The sequence below is a fragment of the Papio anubis genome, chromosome 3 (assembly GCF_008728515.1).
Source record: "Papio anubis isolate 15944 chromosome 3, Panubis1.0, whole genome shotgun sequence".
Classification (NCBI taxonomy): Eukaryota; Metazoa; Chordata; class Mammalia; order Primates; family Cercopithecidae; genus Papio; species Papio anubis.
The window spans coordinates 123,891,263-123,914,798 of record NC_044978.1 but is presented as its reverse complement, the minus strand read 5'-3'; the positions used below and the strand labels follow the sequence as shown (position 1 = coordinate 123,914,798).

The window sequence follows — 23,536 nt, the reverse complement described above, 5'->3', positions numbered from 1 at the left end:
GTAAATAGAGAAAGAATAGGTTTGGTTTCTTTGAAAAAAAAAAAAAATGATGTTGGAACAATTGAACATCCACATGCAAACAAAGCATAACAAAAGGAAAAGTTAAACTTTACACTTATATCTTTTTTTTTTTTTTAGAAACTGATTTTTATTTTTCATCAACCTTATTTCCATGTTGCTTAAGAATCTGTGCAAGAACAGCTTAAGACCATTCGGTGGTTGCTCCTACCCATTCAGTGGCCTGAGTGGTGGGAGCTGCAGATCAGTCTTCCGGGGTAGGCTGAGTGTTCCAGTCTTCAGCAGGGAACTGCTGAATAGGCACAGAGGGCACCTGCACATCTTTAGACCAGTCTGCAATATCAGACTGAGTAGCAGTGAACTCAGGAGCTGGAGCAGTCCATTCACATGGAAAATCCTCTTTAGTCACAGCTTTTTCAGCAGCAGCCTGCTCTTCTTTTTCAATCTCTTCAGAATCTCTGTAGAAGTAGAGATCAGGCATGACCTCCCATGGGTGTGTATGGGAATTGGTGCCACGCATGGGCAGAACTTCCCAGACTGGTATCCATCACATCAAACCCACTGAGTGAGCTTCCTTGTTGTTGCATGGAATGGCAACGTTCACATAGTGCAGAGGAGTATCTGTGTTACATAGAGCAATGGTAGGTAGGTTAACATAAGATGCCTCTGTGAGAGGCTGGTGATCAGCCCTGGGCTCAGTAACCACAAGAAGCCATGGCTCCCGGAAGGCTGCCTGGATCTGGTTAGTGAAGGTTCCAGGAGTGAAGCAGCCAGCAATTGGAGTGGCTCCAGTGGCAGCAGCAAATTTCAGCATGGCCCTCTGGCCAGTATTCCTAGAAGATATAACACTGAAATCAGCAGGATTTTCAATGGCAACAATGGCACTAGCTGCCAGCAGAAGTCACCCAGGTCCTCTTCACATTTACGACGTAGATGCCATCACTTTTCCTTTTACAGATGTACCGTTCCATTTGGAAGTCAAGATTGGCACCAACTAAGTGGGTTCCTGCTGCAAGGAACTTAAGAACATCCTCCTTCATTTGCAGAATATCAAGGGCTCCAGATATTGTGAAAGTTTCCCTTTAAGTTATGACAGCAATCCACAACTAGGCTGTATGGACCCTTCTGTAGGTAGCGCAGAAAGGCTGTATCACTATTAATGCAAAGTAGATCATAGTTCTAAATGTAAAACCTAAAACTATAAAGCTTTTAGAAGAACACATGAGTTGGAGTTAGGCAAGATATCAAAGAGTTATCAGACAGATATCAAAAACGCTATTCTTTTATAAAAAAGATAAATTGGATTTTAATAAAAATTTAAACTTTTTGCTCTCAGAAGGACACTGTTAAGAAAATGAAAAGATAAGCTATGTACTAGGATAAAATATTTTCAACGTATATATCCAACAAAGGACTTCTGTCCAAAATAGAAAAAAAACTCTCAAAACTCAACAGTAAGAAAATTAAAAGCTCAATTAAAATACAGGTAAATGATTTGAGCAGATACTCAACAATGAGGATATATGGATACAAATAACTCCATAAAATGATATATAATATCTCACTATAGATATGAAAATTAAAACCACACAATTTTCAATATTAGAATAGTTACATTTAAAAATATTGAAAATACCTATTGCTGATGATGATGCAGAGAAATTGTAACTCTCATACATTCTTTATGGGAGTTACACGGACCTTGAAACTGAACAAAATTGTCCCCTATGTACTTCAAAATTAATTAGAACTGGTGACTCTTTATCCTTTCCAATTTTTCCCTTTGGGAATGAAAAACTTTATACTGTCTATATTTAATGTCTGTGCCTGTCTCGCCATTGTATTTTGGATTCAGATAACTTGCTTTCTTGTTTTACATGTCCACAGAAAGACAACTATTTTTTCCCAGAATGGATCATACCTAGTGATATGATTTGGCTCTGTGTTCCCACCCAAATCTCATGTTGAATTGTGATCCTGACTGTTGGAGGTCAGGACTGGTGGGAGGTGATTAGATCATGGTTCAGGCAGTCTGGAATAGTTTAGCGATTACAAAAAAAAGTTAAACATACACTTACATAACCAAGCAATCCCATATTTTAGGTGTTTACCCTAGAGATATGAAACATATTCACAAAATCTTATTAACTCACATTCACAGCAGCTGTATTTGTAATTTCTACAAACTGAAAACAAGGATAATGTCCTCAGTGGATGAATTGATAAACCACTTTGGTATATACATATAATGGAATACTTTCTACTCAGCAAGAAAAAGAAATAAACTGGTGATGTATACAATACTTGGATGCATCTCAAAGGGATTAAGCTGAGTGAAAGAAGATAATCTGAAGAAGTTACACACTGTTGTTTTTATTTAAAGCAACATTCCAAACAAAACACTGTAGTACTGGAAGGTGGCAACAAACATCTAAAAATATGGAAGTGGATACTCTATTCTCATTGCCACTTGTTGGGAGATTCAAGATACTTATGGAGTGATAAAGAAAAGATATGGACATGGGGTGGTAGTACCACATGCAGGCTCTTTCAGGACAATGCCTTGAGAGATTTGTATATTAGGAGAAGTCTCTCACTGCATGAAACTGTCAGAGGCTATGGTGTGGAGGCCACCACTCTGAAGGGAAAGAAGGCAGGGTACTTCTGTGGGAGAGGGCTTAGGAGACAGAACTTATGTGTCTAGATGATGTCACTCAGTAGCCCAGTAGGGATTCTCCAGGTGAGAGGGTTCCAGAGCATAGCAGCATTCTGGGATCTTTACAGATTTGGAGTTTATCCTATGACTAGCAGATGCTGTGTGCACTTTCATGGGGCATGCAAAGCAAACAGGCTCTAAATGTCTAAAATATGCTGATTTGTGGAATATTTAAAGCAATGAGGTATATGAAAATTTGAGTTTGGCCCTAGTATGCTTATAAATTAATGGATCCTTGCCTGCTGTGAAGAAATAAACAACCGAGGGGCTGATATTTAGAGGTGACAATTAGTGTGATTATATAACGATTGGTTAATGGGTAGAGGCTGGAGGAAATTAGGGTACATAATAAAAAACAAAACAAAACACACTAGATTGCCTTGAAGAGACTGTGGGTAGAAATCGGAATGTCACAGTCAATTCTGTTAAGGAGTCAGGAAATGAGGAATGTGTTATCAACATTGAAAACATTTTATATGTAACTGAGGAATTGTTACATAGTGGCAGAAAACTTGGCTGTATTCTGTTCTACAGTTGAGGAGAAAACAGAGATTAGAAACAATAACATTGAATGGGTAGCTAAAATGATTTCCAAGTAAAGCATTGACAGAGTGGCCTATTTTTTTTCCTGCTTAGTAAAAAACACTGGGAAATAGATAAAGTAAGAAAGTTAAGCAAAAGGGAATTTGCACTTGATAAATTGGGAGGTTATTGGTCTATCCAGATTGTAAAGCATGCTAAAACGAGGAAAGTCACTGTCAGGAAAGTGTGCAATGGAGAAGAGGGCAAGGATATGGTTGGATAAACTTTTACTGATGCACTTAGGTGTGTGATTATTGGATCCACTCAGCCATCTCAGTGGAAGCCAGGGATAGCGATGGGGTTATCCAGGAAAGATCTATGGAGGACTGTCTTGTCTAACGCCATAGACCCTTGTGACATACACAGGAGACCCACAAAGTTATTGAGAATGTCATATCAGCAGGAACACTCCTAGCTTAGACTGAAAGGAAGAGAGAAAGGACAACATGAGAGAAAGATATTGGGCTTCCAAAAACTATGCAGGCAGGAACCTGCAACTGCAAACATGCACTCCCACTTAAGAAAAAGGAATAATAACTCTCTTTATTATTCCTTTAGAGGAAACCCTGCAGGTGGGACAGAGGCCTGTGGAACTGCCACAATTTCAGATGGCACAGCATCAAGGCACAGAGCATTATTCACAGGCCTTGAAACCTAACAAAATTGTCCCATTTCAAACCAAATTGGAACTGGTGACTCCCTATCCCTTCCAATTTTTCCCTTTTGGAATGAGAAAGTTTATACTGTCTATATTTAATGTCTGCACCTGTCTCACCATTGTATTTTGGATTCAGATAATTTGTTTTCTTGTTTTACATGTCCACAGAAAGAGAATAGTTTTTTTTTTTTCTAGAATGGATCATACCTAGTGACACGGTTTGGCTTTATGTTCCCACCCAAATCTCATGTTGAATTGTGATCCTGACTGTTGGCAGTCAGGAGTGCTGGGAGGTGATTAGATCATGGGGGTGGTTTCTAATGGTTTAGCAGCATCCCCCCAGTGCTATCTCGTGGTACACTTTTCACGAGATCTGGTTGTTTAAAAATGCGTAGCACTTTCCCCTCTGTTCTCTCTCGTCCTCCTGGTCTACCATGTGAAGAAGGTGCTTGCTTCCACTTCACCCTTACACCATGATTAGAAGTTACCTGAGGCCTCCCCAGCCACACCTCATGTACAGTCTGTGGAACCGTGAGTCAATTAAACCTCTTTTCTTAATAAATTATCCAGTATCAGGTAGTTCTTTATAACAGTATGAGAATGAAATAATACACTCAGAGACTAATTTGTACCTGATTTAGTTGATGAGATTGGGACTTTCGAGCTGATAATATTTAGATGGGACTTTGTACTTAGAATGGATGATATAATGGGTTGAGACTTTGGAGGATATGAGTGGTATGAGTGTATTTTTTATGTGGAACAGGTGTGAATTTTGGGGGGCCAGAGGGTGGACTGTAGGAGTTTGAATGATGCCATTCTCAGAAGATATGTCTATATCCTTACCCCCAGAACCTGAGAATGTGACTTTATTTGGAGAAAGGGTCTTTGCTGATGCAGTTAAGCATCTCAATATAAAATCAACCTGGATTATGTAAATGAGTTCTAGATCCAATGACTATTATCCTTTTAAGAGATACACAGGAGAGCAACACAGATGAGAATATCATAAGAAGACAGAGTAGAGGTGGGAGTTATGCAGCCACAAGCCAGGAAATAACCTAGAGCCGTCAGGGAAGAGGCAAGGAAGAATTTCCCCCTAAAGCCTTCAAAGAGAATGACACCTTGATTTTGGACTTCTGGTGTCCAGAACTATGAGATAACCCATTTTGGTTGTTTTCAACCACGGTTTGTGGTAACTTGTTATGGCAGCCCTAGGAAACAAATACATCTACTTTGTTACATTTTTAGATTTAGAGCTCTTTTAAGTGAAGATCACACTGGTATTATAGAAGAACCCTCATGTACATTTGGTTTCTTTGTGTAAGTTTGGGAGCCTGGGATTCTTGTTTTTGAAATGATCGTGACAGAAAATACAGCCCTAAGTTTACACAGACTTCTTAATAGCCCCATGAAGAGCAACTCTTAAGAAAGCATAAGATTCGGCCGGGTGCGGTGGCTCAAGCCTGTAATCCCAGCACTTTGGGAGGCCGAGACGGGTGGATCACGAGGTCAGGAGATCGAGACCATCCTGGCTAACACGGTGAAACCCCGTCTCTACTAAAAAATACAAGAAACTAGCCGGGCGAGGTGGCGGGCGCCTGTAGTCCCAGCTACTCGGGAGGCTGAGGCAGGAGAATGGCGTGAACGCGGGAGGTGGAGCTTGCAGTGAGCTGAGATCCGGCGGCTGCACTCCAGCCTGGGCGACAGAGGGAGACTCCGTCTCGAAAAAAAAAAAAAAGGAAAGCATAAGATTCTATGTCACATCCAATTTGGGGTCTCATTGGGCAGAATAGGATTCTACCGAAAAGGTATGTTGTTTTTAATCTCCTTCCAATTCGTAGCAGGATTACTTCTACAATGGGAGGTCATTTCAGTATGTAGTTAGGACACAAGGTCAAGAAGGCAACCTTTCTGAGCTGGTTTTCTTATCCGTGAAATAAGAAAGCATTTGGATCTAACTTGCATCATTGTTTATTTTACATGAGAAAGAATGTGAACATGCTTTTTAAGCTATAACACACCACACAAATGTACTTTAAAACTTATTGATATTGCTAGATGATTTTAAGCTGAAATATTACAACATTTACACTTTATGCTAACATGTTTTCTCCCCCATTCCTATTTTATTAAATTAATTCGAACACTGAGTCATTTATCTTGACATCTTATCAGTTTCCACAGTTTTGCATCACTTGGCTATTACACACCATCATCCAAATTCAGATTAGGAAGTTTGCCTCTAGTTTTTGAGGCTATTGTAACAATGTTTGGAATATTGCAAATGAGCATTTTTTTTCTGAAATTAATATATTTATCAAGTCATTCCCAGTGGGCCATCACTTACCTGTTACATATCAAGCTATCTAGCTATTTTGATAATTTTCTTATTGATAAAAGGTTGGCCATGAAATTTTTGCTTGATTTGAGAAACCTAGCTATTCAATTATTATTGATTTTAATGTTATAGTTTCCCTGTGTTTAAGAACACAAACAAAAACCGTAGATATTAACTGAAAATCACAGTTAATAACCTGAATAAATGTTGCAAAATAATTTCTTATATTTGAATTTTTCTGTTTTAAACAGGATATTATACATTGCTGACTATAGCCTTCATGCTAATTAACTTCAATCAAATGAAGACTCTGATTCTAGCAAGAAATGTCAGAAAGAATAAGGTAAAAATAATATGTCAGCTTTCACTCTTCATGCTGAGCCTTTAGCTCCAAAATAATAGAATGAAAAGCTATGGAAATTCGTTCATGCAAAACAATTACTTCCCATATTTGACTCATTACCATATAGCCATGTTAACTCATGGTGGATTCATTTCCTTTATTTGCTTTCTCTGAAGGCATTTTTTTCACTTTACTGTTTACTGCTTGTCCAATATTTTGTTTTTTCTACTATTCTTTGTTCAAACTGCAAAAATCTGAAATAAAAATATAATATAGAAGTATAGGCATCAGCTAACATTTTCTATGGCATATGGTACTTCAGATGCCATATGTACCAGTGTTTAGTGATTCTGGCAAAGAGGCATAGAATGGTGAAATCCAACTGCCAGGATTGCTGAAAACAAATATGTAAATGCTCCAGGGCTTTTGTTATTCATAACATACCTCTAACACAGCACATACAATATGCTGTTCATTCTGTAACTAGTATAACTAATAAACCACATTTTTCTCTCTTATTTTTTAAGGCTTCTCCAAGTCTGTATGGTCTTCTGACTCTGACCTTCAATCTCACTACTGAACTCTGTATTTCAGGAAGCTCCTATTAATGAAAGAGGCCTAGGGGAACACATTCATCCTTTTTCAAGGGCATTTATTTATTTTTCAAATTAAAATCCAAAGTCTTTTGCAGGCTTCTCTGTGAAACAAAGAAAATGCACTGGGTATGTTCTGTAGACAACATGCAGTCATGAGGCGAAAGCAGATAACACCAGGAAAGGCAAATTTTGGCAGAAGAACAGAAGTTTCTTTACCATGGAGTGTCCTGTGGTCTTCCCCACACTGACGTTCCATAGGATGTAATGTAAGAGGAGGTCTACGGATATAACTACTTTTAAAACGCTAAACAATGAGAATTTTAATAACTTTTAGGCTGCTACAAGCATTCAAGTCCATGTAAAAAAAAATCACAATTTTGAGATAATCATTATGTAAGAAATAAATGTCAGTCTTGTTTTGTTTTGTTTTCTCTGCTAACTGCACATAGCTGATGGAAAATAAGCTCCTCCTTTCTGTTTCATAGATGGGCAGTCGACACAAAGTGGAAAGAACAGCGAGAGTACTTAGAGGTCATTATGTTCCACTTGTCAGCAGACAAGCCGTTTAACCTCTTTGAGCTTGTTTCCATATGTATGATGAGGATAATATCTTCCCTGGGGATATTACTATGAGGATAATATGCTATAATCTTTGTGAAAGTGCACTTATCTAGCATTTTTATTATTAAAAAGAAAGCATCTGTGGATTTACTGGTAGTTTAGAGATCTAAGGAGGCTCATACTACTCACCACTATTTTTCAGTACACACAAAAATATGGAAGGAATGTTGGAGATGGAAAATGGTGAATGTACCAATGAGACGGTCAGTGATGAGAATGACTCCTTCTGGGTTTAATTCTTTTAGGCTGAAGCAAATTAAATTGCCATTTATATAGGTCAAAATGATCTAATGTAAGACAAACTATTTGGTCATCCTTAGCTGTTTTGGTGGATTCCCACGATATCGCACACACACATGCTCACCTTTTCCTTTCAAGTTTCTGCAGTAACTATTAACTAGAAGAGCAGTCTGATTTCCATTTCTGTTTACCAGCTTCTTCCCTTTTCATCACCCGATTATCAAAGTATTTGATTATAACTCTGAAATGGTTCTCAAATGTGAACTTTTTATGTCCACTGCCACTGCTGCAGTCCAGCTATTTCTTGCTAAGATTGTTGAAATATTCTCCATCTAATATTGAACCTAATAATTCTCTGTGGCAGCAACAATCATAATTTGAAGGATTAGGAAGAGGAGTAGGAATATAGTTGGCAAGGTCAGCAAATTATCTCCAGGTTTAGTCTGAGATCCAAGATACAATTATAAACAGATGTTAAAGACAATAACAGAATGTTGGGAGGAAGAACTGAATACTTATGAAGAGGGTACTAAGAGTTGTTCTAAAGAGGAAAATAAGATCAAGAATCAGGAAACTCTAATATAAGGTAACGAGGCTGGGCGCAGTGGCTCATGCCCATAATCCCAGCACTTTGGGAGGCCGAGGTGAGTGGATCACCTGAGGTCAGGAGTTTGAGACCAGCCTGGGCAACATGGTGAAACCCCATCTCTACTAAAAATGCAAAAATTGGCCAGTTGTGGTGGCTCTCGCCTGTAATCCCAGCTACTTGAGAGGCTGAGGCAGAAGAAACGCTTGAACCTGTGAGGTGGAGGCTGCAGAGAGCCGAGATCACACTACTGCACTCCAGCCTGGTCAACAGAGCGAAACTCCGCCTCTAAAATAAATACATAAATACACACACACATATATATAACATACACACACACATATATATATATAGAGAGAGAGAGACAGAGAGAGAGAGAGAGTAATGAAACTTGCATTAGAACAACTATTAAAGTTGCCTGCCCTGTAGTCTCATCGTCAGTAACTGGGGTTTGGGGATAAACCTCTTCTTACCTATAGGTGACAATTGTCTGGAAGGAGTGATTCTATGGTTTGACCTTTATATGGGAAAAGTAGATGGAGCTATGTTATAGGGGAGCTTACGAAAAAATCCCCAAATGGGGCCTGAGATCTCTGGAATGCTATCATGTAATAATAATTTCCTTCCCATAGGTACAACAAGACTGATAAATCCAACTGTTTTTCTTAAACAAGGTGACCTAAGTTTGCTGATCTCTTTTCTGTAATGTTCTGTCACTAAATTGAAAAAGAAAAATCCTTTATAAAAGCTCCTTTTGTTTTGAAATTATATCCTATTAGTCTTTTGTTATGTTTAGATCTACACATAAAATAGGAAAAAATCATGTCTCTGAGTTCTAGGCAAGACAAAAGGAAGTTACAATTGAGTTTCATCACAGGTGGAATAGTTCCAAATGCTGCCTGGAAAAAATAGTAAATAATAATAAGTGAAGAATACTTTTCTCCCAGGTATAGTAGATAGGAAAAAACCTACAGAGAATTAGCAATTACTGAGAAACCATGATGACAACTCAGGGACTATTAACAATTAAAATTTTTCATCTTCAGACAGAGAATATGTCTGACTTAGAGGGGAAAGCATTCTCAAACTCAGCAGAAACAGCAACAAATTACTGTCCTGATTTTATTTATAAACCCATGTCATTTTAGATTATCTGTTCTAACTGAGAAATCCTTCAGTAAGAAAAAAAAGTAATAGTCGCAACAAAAGCTTTCAAAATAGGTTATCTCTGATCATTAGAAAGAAACAAAGTAATACAGACACACTCCAGAGAGTGGCATCATCCACCATTGATGGTAACAATTCTCAAGTGAGACTGGATCATGACACAGCTTAAATTTTTGGTAAAGAAGACAGACTTCAAAATAGTTACAAGCTACTCTCATGAACTTCTAATAAACACATTTTTGAAAATTCAGAAAGGATAGAGAAAAGTGCTTCAGAATAAAGTAGGGCTCTCAAGAACAGCAGAGAATCCAAGACACACACATTAATCAATAGATTAATTAATCAACAAATCAATTCAGTACCCTAGAACCAGCTTCTATAAGAGGCACTGAGGATAGAATAAAAACATAGCACAGAATCAACTCTCAAGAAGCTTGTAATCTAGTAGAAGAGGAAGAAAAGACTGAAATACTATGCAAGACTCATTTTAATCATGGTATGAGAAAAAGAGTGATTCATTCTACTGGACTTGGTCAGAGGAGACTTCACAGAGGGACACATATCTAAGCTTGATCTTGAGAGATGAATAGGAGTCTGTTTTTTTGGAGAGGAAGGGAAGACATTCCAATTAAAGGGAACAGCATTTAGCGGACTTAGAAGATCTGAAAGAGTTATATCGGAAAGAGCAGGACACAGAAAAACAGAACTTATGGAAACAGTGGGCTACAGCAAAAATGAACTTGGCCAATGAACTAAAACAATAGAAATTTTGGAGATTGGGAAGTGCAGTATTACTAATTTAAGAGCAAGAGAATTATTGTTCAACCAACAACAGGTTATCATATATTTCTAATTTTCCCTACCTCCTTATCTCTTCATCCTATTCACCTCCTGATGACCACCTCACTAAATGTTTCTGTAGCTAGTCTCCAAGGCACTGTAGCATGGCTAAACCAGCTGAGGGTTTATAAGCAACTAGCACAAGCTGCTGTGCATGACTCCAGGAGTTATACCAGGAACGTTTCTTGGGTGCCCCAAAGTTGTTGGGTCATGGTCCTTACTCCAGCCTAGTTTTGCCCATTCTTGAAATGGCCAAAGGGAGTGAATCTTCTGGTGAATTCTGATGAAGAGCAAAATACAAAGAAGGGCAATGGTATCATCGCTCATTCATAAGCAGAGAGAGAAATACATTGAGTAAACATTTTGTTCATCAACTAGAATACAAGATTATTAAATTTTATTTTAAATCATATTTTATTTTTATTGTGATTGTATCTTTTCTTGTAAATCATCTCCTTCTGAATACACATAGAGTTGATGATGGGAAGTAAATTTTAAATACAGGTAAGTTCTGTGGTGAGGAGGTAGGAGCTCAACATTATTCCATCAACGTGATGCATTTGCTAAGTAAATGTTTACCATTATAATGGCACATACATAAAAACTCAGGTACAAATGTTGCCAATAAGGACTTCAGAAAGCATTTCTATATATCCATTCTATAAAATAAATATAAAATATTTTATGGAATACTTACAAATACATACATGTGCTCACACACAACATACTTTAGAAAAGAACCAAACCCCTTTATGACAAATCTGCCAACAGAATAAACAATCTTGACTACAATGCAAAGCTTGCCAAGTCCTGTCAGAAAGCTCTTGTGCCTCAATGTAATTCTCGAATAGTGAAGAACCACTAAAATAACCCTTTCACTCAGACTCCTGTGATTCCCTGCAGGGAGCTTTCACTGCAGTTGTCACTGTGCAAAAGCAATCAAATTTAACATATAGATACAGGGAAAGAAGGCGTGTGAGAGCATATGTGTGTGTGCTCTCACATATGTATGTATGTATGTATATAGAAGGACAGCTGATGTCTCTGATCTAATAAAATATATATGAATAATTGGCAAAGGGGTCTGTAGGACTTCAATGTCTTTAGTTTTTCACCCAGTAGACTTCAAATTTTATTAGAGCTAATGGAGATTTTCATTGAGTTTATGTTCATGGATTTTTAAGTCCATATACCCAGCAGGACAAAATTATCATATAGAACAGTATTTCTCAAATGGTAGGTTGCGATTGATTAGGAGGTTATAAAATCTATTTAAAAAGTTGTGATCAGCATTTTAAAGATTAAAGTATAATAGAACAGAAAACTACAGAAAAGTATTATATATATAGTAAATGTAATTTTTTTGTGTGAAACTTTTAGTGTGTATATGAATATGTGTGTTTGTAAGTGTGCATGTATGTGTTTTTATTGGGCGATGATCTCCACTTTAAAATCTGAATTGTAATTTTAAAAAGTTTGAAATTTACTGACATACAGTGTCTCTTTTAATTCTGTGTTCAGCACAGTATTTTCATCCTGGAAACAATCAACTCCCTGAAGGCAAGTATTGGATGTATTTCATCTTTATACCCTCCACAGCCCCTGAAGTGCCATGCACTTAGTGGAAGATCACTAAAGAATTATCAAACAAATGTTGAGAACTTCAGATGGTTGTATTTAAAAGGATAATAAAGATAATAGTTTGCATTGATACAGCACTTCATACTTTTCAGAATGCTTTCCCATCGATGATCTCATTGATAATTCAGAACTATTCTGTTGGAAGGATTGCATTAATAAGTTTAATTATCTCCTAAGTGTGCTTCCTATTTCAGTGGTACACAATAAGATATTCTTTAAGTAGACCTTAACATTTATGTTTAGGAAGGATCCAGGTTTTATGGGACCTGAAGCTTATAGAATTTTGGAGACCTGCATTAAGAACAAGCACACAAAATGAGGAATAGAAATTTAGGCAGAATAGTAAATATTTATATATAAGGAGAAAGTAAATTATAAAGACTAAAGAAATGGAAAAGTTGGCAACTATTACAAACTATTAAATCCAGAAAAATATAAGTAACATGAGTTTTAAATCAATGGCTGGCATCTCTGTAATATTTTCTTTGTCCTTTTTTGTTGCACCCTTTGGTTTTTCTTTTTGAGACAGAGTCTCACTCTATCACCCAGTCTGGAGTGCAGTGGCAGGATCATAGCTCACTGCAACCTCAGCCTCCCAGGTTCAAGAGGTTCTCCTGCCTCAGCCTAGTTGCATACATTTTGATTGCCTCTCTTGTCACAAAAAAGTTGTAGGATTGTTTTTAATAAAGATAATAGAATATTTATTTATCCTAGCTAATTGAAGTTACTTTTTATTTTTGACAGGTTAGATGCATAGAACATCATCTATGATTTCATAGTCATACTTGCTATTTGTAGTACTCCTAAAATCTGTGCCTTTTAAATACATGAATTCGTATGAATTCCAATCTCTGTTTCCTCAGCTCAGCAATGCTACTGGCCTCTGGCTCTTCCCTGACTGTGGACTGTAAACTTTCTGCAAGCTGTAATCTAGTACAAATGTAGGGTTCGGTTTGGTTTTTTCCCGAAGTTTCAGAGATCACAGTCCTGTTTGGCCTGCTGACTCCTGTCTGAAAAGTATTTTTTTCATATATTTCATCTATTTATTCATGTTCTTCATGTTTAAAGTGGGAGGGTAAATCTGATTTGCATTATTTCATCTGGTCAACATTGGAAATCTACAATACCATTTTTAATTTCTGCATAGTATTCTGTTTTATAGATATGCCGTATTTAAACTAGTGACCTATTATTGGATATTTATATTTTTCAATAAAGAAACTTGTTTTGCATAAATATTATGAAAATATTATGCAGATATATTTCTATATGCTTTCAAATATTTCTTTACACAAAATTTCCGGTCTAAGAGTACACAATTACCAAGGATTTTTTTTTTAAATAAATTATATAGTTATTACTTACCTATCTAAAATAAGTGCTGGGATTCCTTAGGAACTAACTAAATAACAGTCTTCCTGACTACATAATTTTAAAACAAACTGATACATAATAAAAAGGAATGCCAGCTGTAAGCCAAAATGGCACCTTTGTTGCGTAGAGAAGGTAAGTTAGGTGGTGTGAGGGCTAAAGAAGCCTGCCAACTGAACACAGGGTAAGTAGAGTTGCGCAAGGACAGATAATCCTGGACCAGGAGAAGCTTCATCATATTAATTACTCCTCCAGAGACAGAGTTTACTGTCTGAAACTCCCAATAAAAGGCCACTAGCAATAGTTTCCCAGTAGGAAGGAGGAAGAAACTGAGCTGACAAAACTCTTGTTTATTTTTCCAAAATCTTCCAATCAGATAAGTCATTCCACTTCCTGGGACAGATGGTAGTTGTGTAAAAGATGCCAGCAGTTGTGCTAATTAAGGTCTCTCAATATGAAAGAAAATATCAGGAAGGGATAAGAAATGTTTTCCTGCTAATAATAATAGTTATTGATAACTTACTATGTACCAAACAATGCACATAATTTCATTAAATCTTTACCTTAACCCTATGAAGTAGATACCATTATCCTTATTTTATAGAAAGCCTTAAGGTCTGTACTGAGGGAATCTGGAACTACTCAGTAAAGTTCACAGTACTTCTCAGTGTGTCTTACCACTTTATCAAAAGTACTTAGGAAACCTTTAAATTATAGTAGATAAGACCATTTCTTAAATATGTGGAAAAGTATAACTTTTATTAAGTTGTCATGTAATTGAATTTAATTTCTGCCTAGAGCCACTGTTCCCAATTGATGACAGAAAACTTAATCTACTCCCATTAAGTTAAACCTAGAAATTAACGATTATTCTCAATTCAGATTCAAACTTCTACTCCACCCTTGTTTCCTGAGGTTGTATCTAAGCTCTGGAGGTTTTTGTTTTTTGGTTTTTTTTTCATCTTTACTTGTCAGGAATTCTATAATCACATGGAATTCTATTCTCTCTCTGTTAGCCTCCTCTTCCTTGTCAGGGCTAAGGGTAGGTGGAGAATGGGGGATTATCTAGCCTATCCCTGAACCTATTGTTTATGAATAATCCTTGGTTTTGTTGTTCAAAATAAACATTTTTCCTTCTTTCAAAGCTGTAGACTTTGTGGAATTTAAAGGTATATTAAAAAGTAATAATTAGGTTCTTGTTCTTTTTGTACCTCAAAGTAATGCTGCTCCTGACCAAATAGGGGAAGAGCAACAGGAAAACTAGGTAATAGGTGTGAGAAATGAGGAGAGAAACCTGTTATCTCAAAATATTAGCCTCTTTTGCAAACATGAGAACCTCTGGGCATGGGGTCTGGGATAATCATTTTAGCAAATTTTTCAGTTTGGCCCTGATCTCAGATGGACCTTACAGGATTGGTTTTTTTTTTTTTTTTTTTTTTCCACAGAGCCTTGCTCTTGTCACCCAGGCTGGAGTGCAGTGGTGCGATTTCGGCTCACTGAAACTTCCGTCTCCCGGGTTAAAGCGTTTCTCCCCCCAGCCTCCCAAGTAGCTGGGACTATAAGCACCCACCACCACATCCAGCAAATTTTTTGTATTTTTAGTAGAGACGGGGTTTCACTATGTTGTCCAGGCTGGTCTCGAACTCCTGACCTCAGGTGATCTGCCTGCCTCAGCCTCCTGAAGTGCTGGGATTACAAGCGTGAACCACCATGCCTGGCCACTCCAGAGGATTTTGAGGAGGCTAGGAATGACCTGATAGGTGTCATAATGATGTAAATACGTGGATGCTTAGATTAGAAATAAAAATATACAAATATAAAAATATTCTGATTTATCAGAATGTATGTGCTAGAAAATCAAGGCACTTTCTGCAAAATGTTTAGACTTTCTATCTTCCTCTGTGCTTTTTGCTGGATTTCTAGGTTTTCCCCTGTATATTTAGTCTAATTTACCTTATGTTCCACTTCTCCCTCTCTTAGATGAGAGGACTGGTTTGAATGGGGTGAAAAGATTAGTAATTATTGGGTATCTATGATGTTCCTGAAACTTTATATGATCTCAGTTAATCTGTACAACATTCAGTTAATTCTCAGAAAGGTTAAATAAATTGCTCAAGTTTGCACAGGTAGCAGGTGACAGAGCAAAGATTAAAATCCAACCTATCTGGTATCAAAGTCAGGCTTTAATTACTTTACTTTGCTGCTTTCCTTGACAGAGGATTTAGTGATACCGCTTGATTCCCTCATTACCAACATTTCTTCTACTTCCCATTCATATGGATGGCCTAATCCTCATTCTTCCTTTCCCCATACTAATTATCAGATTGCGCCTGTAAAGGAAATTGTATATATGGTATTATCTTTTCTGTTTTAGATTTCCGATAACAATACCATTTTTTATATAAGCTTTGTAAAGTCCTATATAGAGTCGTGATTCAAGGCATTGTAACACTGACATGGATTTGAAGCTCAGTTTCACAGTTGTGTGAGCAAGTTAACCTCTGAGATCCTCACATTGCTTTTTCTGGTTTCTGTATCAGGATCCATTTTGTAATATTTAATTCAATATATTTTAATGATTTCAATATATGTTTTTTTTTCCCTGAAACAAATTTCTTTAGGCCTAAATTATCTAGAGTTCCCTTTTATGTGGGATTATCTTTCTTAATAATATTTTGGTTCCGAGTGGCTGAATTGGTAAGAGAAGGCATAGGATAGATACAGGAGAAGTGAGTGGGAGGACAAGAGTTCCCAGAAAGAGGAAAAGGGACAGAGAAGGTTGTTATCCGTTTTTGGCCTGCTTTCAGGTTTCCTGAGGTTTGGAATCCTCTAGCTCATGGCCACTCCTTTCCTGGTCTCAGGTCAGTGCAGCTGGCTGCATCCCAAGGACCTTTTTGTCTATGCAGCCTGCTGTGCTGATGCCCTTGCCTTTTTCTTTCTCTACATCTCCGGAAAGTCTCTGTGTACATGTGCACTTCTTGGTGTACTCACGGGCTACATTTTAAAATAAATTACTTATCAAAAGCATTTTTCCCATAACAAGCAAAGAAAAGCATGGATACAGTTATTTCTTTGAACACATTAAATCTATATATAGTGGAGGCGATATTCACGTGAAAACTTCCCCTGGAGCCCCCTGTGCTGGATGGTATGGATTGTGCAGTGGCAGAATTTAAACTTCTAGTTAAAATTATCTCACTCTTTTCTGCCTTAAAACAGTCCTATCAAATATAACTACTCAGACATCTCACAGTTCAGCTTTCTTTGAGAATTCCTTCTTCTATTCTGCTTGAAAGGTGACATCTGAATTCAAGAGGACGTATAGGTCTTCATGGTCATAGGAGCAGTGGGGTTGATTTCAAATGGGCTTTAGTTTCTCCCTGGCTTCTGGGAAATGTTCTTTGTCCCTCATAGTCAAGTAGGCACTCTTCTGGAATCACCTGCCAAAGTCTGCATCTGATGAAACTTGTGGTGGGGTCTCTTCGCATGGCCAGTGAACAGGGATCCTCCACTTACAGAACTGCCTCCCCCTTAACTCTTGGCAGCATTACCAATCCTCAGCAGTTTCAACAATGATGCCACCACGTTTCTCATCCCCCTTAGCTGGCCTTCTGGCTCTTAACTTACTTACTTTACATGAGAATTTCTAAATCTCTTACAAACCTCACAAGAGAAAGATTCAGCGGGTGCTATTCCTGGTCTTTTCTTTGTGCCTAATGGGCACATGACAGATTCTAATCTCCTGGACATTCTTTTGTTATGCCCAGACCGTTTATTCCCCGAAGAAGACCACCAGAGTCCAGAGTCAAAGCTAAGCAGCAAGGATCTTTATTACAGGTTCAAACCTGGAACTCTCCCTCGCTCGTGAAACGAGACGGGCAGGAGAGCTCCCCCACTGAGCTCCGCGCAGTGTTATATGGTCTAAGAAAAGTGGGCATAGAGTTATTATACAAATCAGATATATGATTGGCTAGTGTTTGAACAAGGCGATTTGGCTAACTATGATTGGTTCCCGCCATTTCTGATATTTCGGTTCAACCTTTGAGGCGGGAGAACAGGTTTATGGCAGCCAAGAGTTTATCTTACTTAAACACGTCTTGTGACCTTGTCTCAGAACTTACAAAATCTCTGGTACGTGCAGAAAAACAGGTACTCACAGAACTTACGAAATCTCTGGTATGTGCAAAGATTAGAGAGCAGAACAAAAGGGTGTAGCGGTGGGGGGGGGGGCAGGTACACATCTATCTTTGTGTCCTTTCACTTTGTTAATGACAGGCAATGTAGGTGATGATCATGACAGAATCCTAAATGAGAAAGGAAAGAAACTTTTTATTTTCCTCTCTGCTTACTTGTATATCTTAGTATGCATTCCTCCCTTGAAACAAACACTTGAGTGCAATTAGCTTATCTGGGAGATAATCTGTGGAAACACTGGTAAGGGAGTGGGGAAGTGAGAGGAGGAAGGAAAGAAAGCCTACAGAGAGTGTATTACTAAGCAAATTATGATGTGCTTTAATAAAGGACGTATCCTCTTAGCCCTCCTGTGGAATATGACTGGTGGGTTCTCTGGTCATATGTAATAATGTGAGACTTTGGCCCCGTCATCAATACTCTACCAAGGCAATTCTAACAATTTTATCTCATTTATTATAGGCCATTATCATCTTCATGCTTCAAGGACTATCCCAGCAGCAAGATAAGATTGACTCAAAACATCTTTGCTCCCAGGGTCCTGATCATGGAAGAGTGTCTGCAGATCAACATGCTCTCTTAAACAGCTTTATATCTGCCTCTCGCTACTCTATGCTCACAGATCCATATTTGGTCATGATCTGAATACAAGTTCGTCAGCTGCTATTGTTTTGTTTTGTTTTTTTGCGACGGAGTCTCACACTGTCGCCTGGGCTGGAGAGCAGTGGCACAATTTTGGCTCACTGCAATCTTCACCTCCCGGGTTCATGCAATTCTCCTGCCTCAGCCTCCCAAATAGCTGGGATTAGAGGTGCACGCCATCACACCTGGCTAATTTTTTGTATTTTTAGTAGAGGCGGGGTTTCACCATGTTGGCCAGACAGGTCTTGAACTCCTGACCTCGTGATCTACCCACCTCAGCCTCCCAAAGTGCTAGGATTACAGGTGTGAGCCACCATACCCACCTTCAGCTTCTGTGGTTTTGGGGGTAAATAATCTTTTTCTTTTATACCAGATACAGTACCTCCTTAGTCAGAGTTAGGTTGAAAGTTATTCCTGATTGTTGATCTAAGTCTGTGGTTCTCAAAGCATAGTCTTCGGACCAGCAGTAATGCCTGGGAATTTTTAGAAATGCAAATTCCAAGTCTCATCCCAAGCCTACTGAATCAGAAAATCTAGAGATGGGGACTCAGTAATCCATGATTTAACAAGCCCTCCAGGTGCTACAGATACATGTTAAAGTTTGAGAAACACTTAACTAGGAGCCAAGACCAGAAATGGGAGCAGATCTTCAGAAGGTCAGGTATCATCTTATGGGGCACCTGCCTCAGATGAGACCTTTTCATGGTCTCCAGGTAAGGAAAGGCTGTCCTCTGCCCAAGAGCAGAAAGTTGCTTCTCCTAAGTAAAAAGTTTTGGGAGATTTAGTCGTTCAGTATATTCAGATATTCTTATTTTAAACTTTAGTTTTCTATTTTTCCTATCAGGGCCAGGACTATAACATAGGGAATGCTAATGGATTGTACAGTTAGCCTTATTTGTAACTTTTACTTTCCCAGTAAAATCCATAGCCTAATTTAGCAGAGTCCGTCCTCTGGCTGCTGGAGATAAGGGTCTCTTTAAGTACTGTCACACCAGACCAATGGCTTCCACACTGTGTTCTGAGTTGATAGTTGAGTGATGTGACTGTGTGATTTACTCTTATCTTCCTTTGCCACTTTTATGGCCCAAGAACACACAAACACCTCCACAGATCTTACTGTTTCCTTATCTCTCTCAAACCCTTGAGATATTGCACATACCACATATCCTCTTTCACCTGTAGTCCATCCCAATTCACCGTAAGTAAGGCTTTTTGTGTTGCTGGAGTACTATAAAAACTATCACCTTTCTGTTGTTGCCTTACTTTGGTTTCCTCTAGAAAAATATTCTAAAATTGGCCGGGCCCGGTGGCTCAAGCCTGTAATCCCAGCACTTTGGGAGGCCGAGACGGGCGGATCACGAGGTCAGGAGATCGAGACCATCCTGGCTAACACGGTGAAACCCCGTCTCTACTAAAAAGTACAAAAAAACTAGCTGGACGAGGTGGGGGGCGCCTGTAGTCCCAGCTACTCGGGAGGCTGAGGCAGGAGAATGGCGTAAACCTGGGAGGCGGAGCTTGCAGTGAGCTGAGATCTGGCCACTGCACTCCAGCCTGGGCGCCAGAGCGAGACTCCGTCTCAAAAAAAAAAGAAAAAAAGAAAAATATTCTAAAATAAAGATTCAATTGCAAGTAGATTTAGCAACCCTTATCTCATTGTCCAGATGGTGTCACATGGCCTAATTGTGCTGGTGATCATTCAAGTGAGAATTTAGTTTTCTTACCTGCTACCATGTGAAGCAGCAAGAGAGAATGAGGATAGGAGTGAATATTGGCTCAGCCTGTTATGCCCAGACCGTTTGTTCCCCAAAGAAGACCACCAGAGTCCAGAGTCAAAGCCAAGCGGCAAGGATCTTTACTGCAAGTTCGAACTTGGTCCCTCCATTCCACAGCATACAAGAGGGCCCCGAACAATGCGAGTGCTTGCTTTTTTTTTTTTTTTTTTTTTTTTGAGATGGAGTCTCCCTCTGTCACCCAGGCTGGAGTGCAGTGGCTGGATCTCTGCTCACTGCAAGCTCCGCCTCCCGGGTTTACGCCATTCTCCTGGCTCAGCCTCCCGAGTAGCTGGGACTACAGGCGCTCGCCACCTCCCCTGGCTAGTTTTTTGTACTTTTTAGTAGAGACGGGGTTTCACCGTGTTAGCCAGGATGGTCTCGATCTCCTGACCTCGTGATCGGCCCGTCTCAGCCTCCCAAAGTGCTAGGATTACAGGCTTGAGCCACCGCGCCCGGCGGAGTGCTTGCTTTTTATAGCGGGATGTAAACAGGATATGTAAAGTTATAGGGAACAAGGTAATTCTCTCGGTTACAGCATTACAATTGGTTAACATTCTACATTTAGCATTCCTTATCGGAGATCTCCCAGGTGATGTTTTTCTGAAGTTTGAAAGAAATATGGAGGAATGTGTTTGTGCTGGGCTCAGGAAGTTGGGAGATATATGGGGGATGTGCCTCATTCCTTTCAAGCCAAATAGCATTGTTTGCCACAGAAGGTATGTAAAAAACATTACCCAACTATACATATAAACACACACACTCACACATGCATGTCACTGCATATGTGATTTATTCTATCTTCTGTGTATATAACAATGTTTACCCCTTAAAATGTAGAGAGAGTAGGGGGATAGTGGTTGGTAGAAGAGATGGCAGAAATTATAAAAGTAAAGAGATATATGTCTGTATTTAGGAGAAGTGTTAGAGATGGTAGATGTGCTTCCCATATTCTAACAATGGTTGATGACTTTGGAGACGTTCCATATAGATTTTTCTTTCTTTACCTAAAAGCAGTTTTAAAGAGGCATCAGTGAAAAGCTGCTAAATTATAGAGAAAAAAATCACAGGAATGCACATTTTGAGAAATAGTGAGGGTGCACACAAAGATTGCTCAATAATGTTTACTGAACTGAAATGAGTTTTACAATTCTGTTGACGTGAGTTGCTTGGACTAAATCAGGAAGTTCTTCATTTCCTCATTAGGAAACTGTCAAGTCTCTGAGCCCAAGCCAAACCATTGCATCCAATACGTATGACTTGCACGTATATGTCCAGATGGCCTGAAGTAACTGAAGAATCACAAAAGAAGTGCAAATGTCCTGCCTCGCCTTAACCGATGACATTCCACCACAAAAGAAGTGAAAATGGCCGGTCATTGCCTTAAACGATGGTATTATCTTGTGAAATTCCTTTTCCTGGCTCATCCTGGCTCAAAAAGCTCCCCCACTGAGCACCTTGTGACCCCCACTCCTGCCCGCCAGAGAACAACCCCCCTTTGACTGTAATTTTCCTTTACCTATCCAAATCCTATAAAACGGCCCCACCCTTATCTCCCTTCGCTGACTCTATTTTTGGACTCAGCCCGCCTGCACCCAGGTGAAATAAACAGCCATGTTGCTCACACAAAGCCTGTTTGGTGGTCTCATCACACGGACATGCATGACAGAAACTATGAATGGTGACCTTTACTTACCTGATTGCCTTTCATGTACTAGAAATTGTTAGTAGTCTGCAAAAACTCATTTTAAAAAAAGTAAAATAAAACAACATAATATTAAACATATTAGATTAGAAAAATCAACTTGAAACTTGGCTTTAAAAAGGTAAACTCTTTCTGTATCTTTTTCTAAAATTTAACAATTATTAGCCCTCTCTCTTACAACAGCATAAATGTGTGTACCACTAATGTCCAGAATTTTTTTTTCTGATGCTGTTTTTCACTGAAGAGAATCATGACTCCTTGGAGGGTCGTTGTTTCAATGACTTGAAGCAGGAAAAAGTGAGGATTTGAAGCAATATGTCTGAAACATGCAGTTTTTGCCAGGGAGAAAATATGTTTTTACAAATGTCAGGGGGTGAAGCCTGAAAGGATAAAGGAGCTATCTAATGAAAAATCTACTGTTTAAGTTATTAAAAATTGAGCATCAAATCACAACAATAATTAGTAATTGACATACATTGTGTGAAAGCCTACGAATTCATAATAACATATCAAAAAAAGTTGTAAGTGTGAACAATTTGAAAACAACAAAGCAAGAGAATATAGCAGAATAGGATTATGTTTCAAAAATAATTTTAATAAGTAGAGAACAGTTTCGCTCCTTCCAAAAACATATGAATTTTACAAATTATAGTGATATATTTTTTTCTCTGGGTAAATATGAGTAATACACAGAACAATGTTTAAAACAATGGTCCCAGAAAAATAGGAATAAACAAAAAGTACTGATCAGTACTGGTGGCTACCCACAATCAACACCACGAGTCAAATTCTCAATAACCACATAGAAAGAGGGTTTAATTGCATATGCTGAGGTAAGTGTCTTACAGAGGAACTTCATCTTCACATGATTTACCCTTTATCTCCTAGGACATAAGACTTCCTGATGACTCTACTAATTATAGTGAGATATAATTGGAAATTTAATGATATCTTGGACCCAGCTAAGCTGTCCCCAGATTTCTGACCCACAGAAACTGTGAGATAGTAGTTTTGTTTTAAACCACTAAGTTTCAAGAATAATTTGTTATGCAGCAACAGTAATTAGTACACCAAGAATGATAATGTTAGGGAAATGAAGTTTAGGTGTATCTTTGTCCCACATCCCAATCAGGAATCTGTTGACAGATAATACAGAATTTGCTGCTTAGGCTAGAAATAGAACTCTTTTTCATTTGTGTCTGTTAAGATTTGTGCTAGGACGTTTTGTCTGCTAACCTCACTGTAACCCATAGATAAGAATAAGAACAAGCAACAGAGTAAGAAGAGAGCTAATAAAGAAATAAAATGTAAATATGTGGATTTTAAATTCCAGAAAAAATTTAAAATGCTTTAATTTTTTTGGTTTTTGTATAAGTGCAATAATAAATTCAAATTATTGTTATTTTGATCATGTGCTTTGTCTATTTCTGTGTAAGTACCGCGCGCTAACCGATTGCGCCACTGGAGCTCCTGCTTTGTCTATTTCTTAAGGAGTTTAAGCATTAGAGC

The 23,536-nt window shown here is 38.4% G+C and overlaps 1 pseudogene; it reads right to left on the bottom strand.

Annotated features, from left to right (window-relative positions):
* Positions 1-202: 202 nt before the first annotated feature.
* LOC101025134 overlaps positions 203-23,536 on the bottom strand; it is a 77,744-nt pseudogene continuing 54,410 nt past the window's right edge.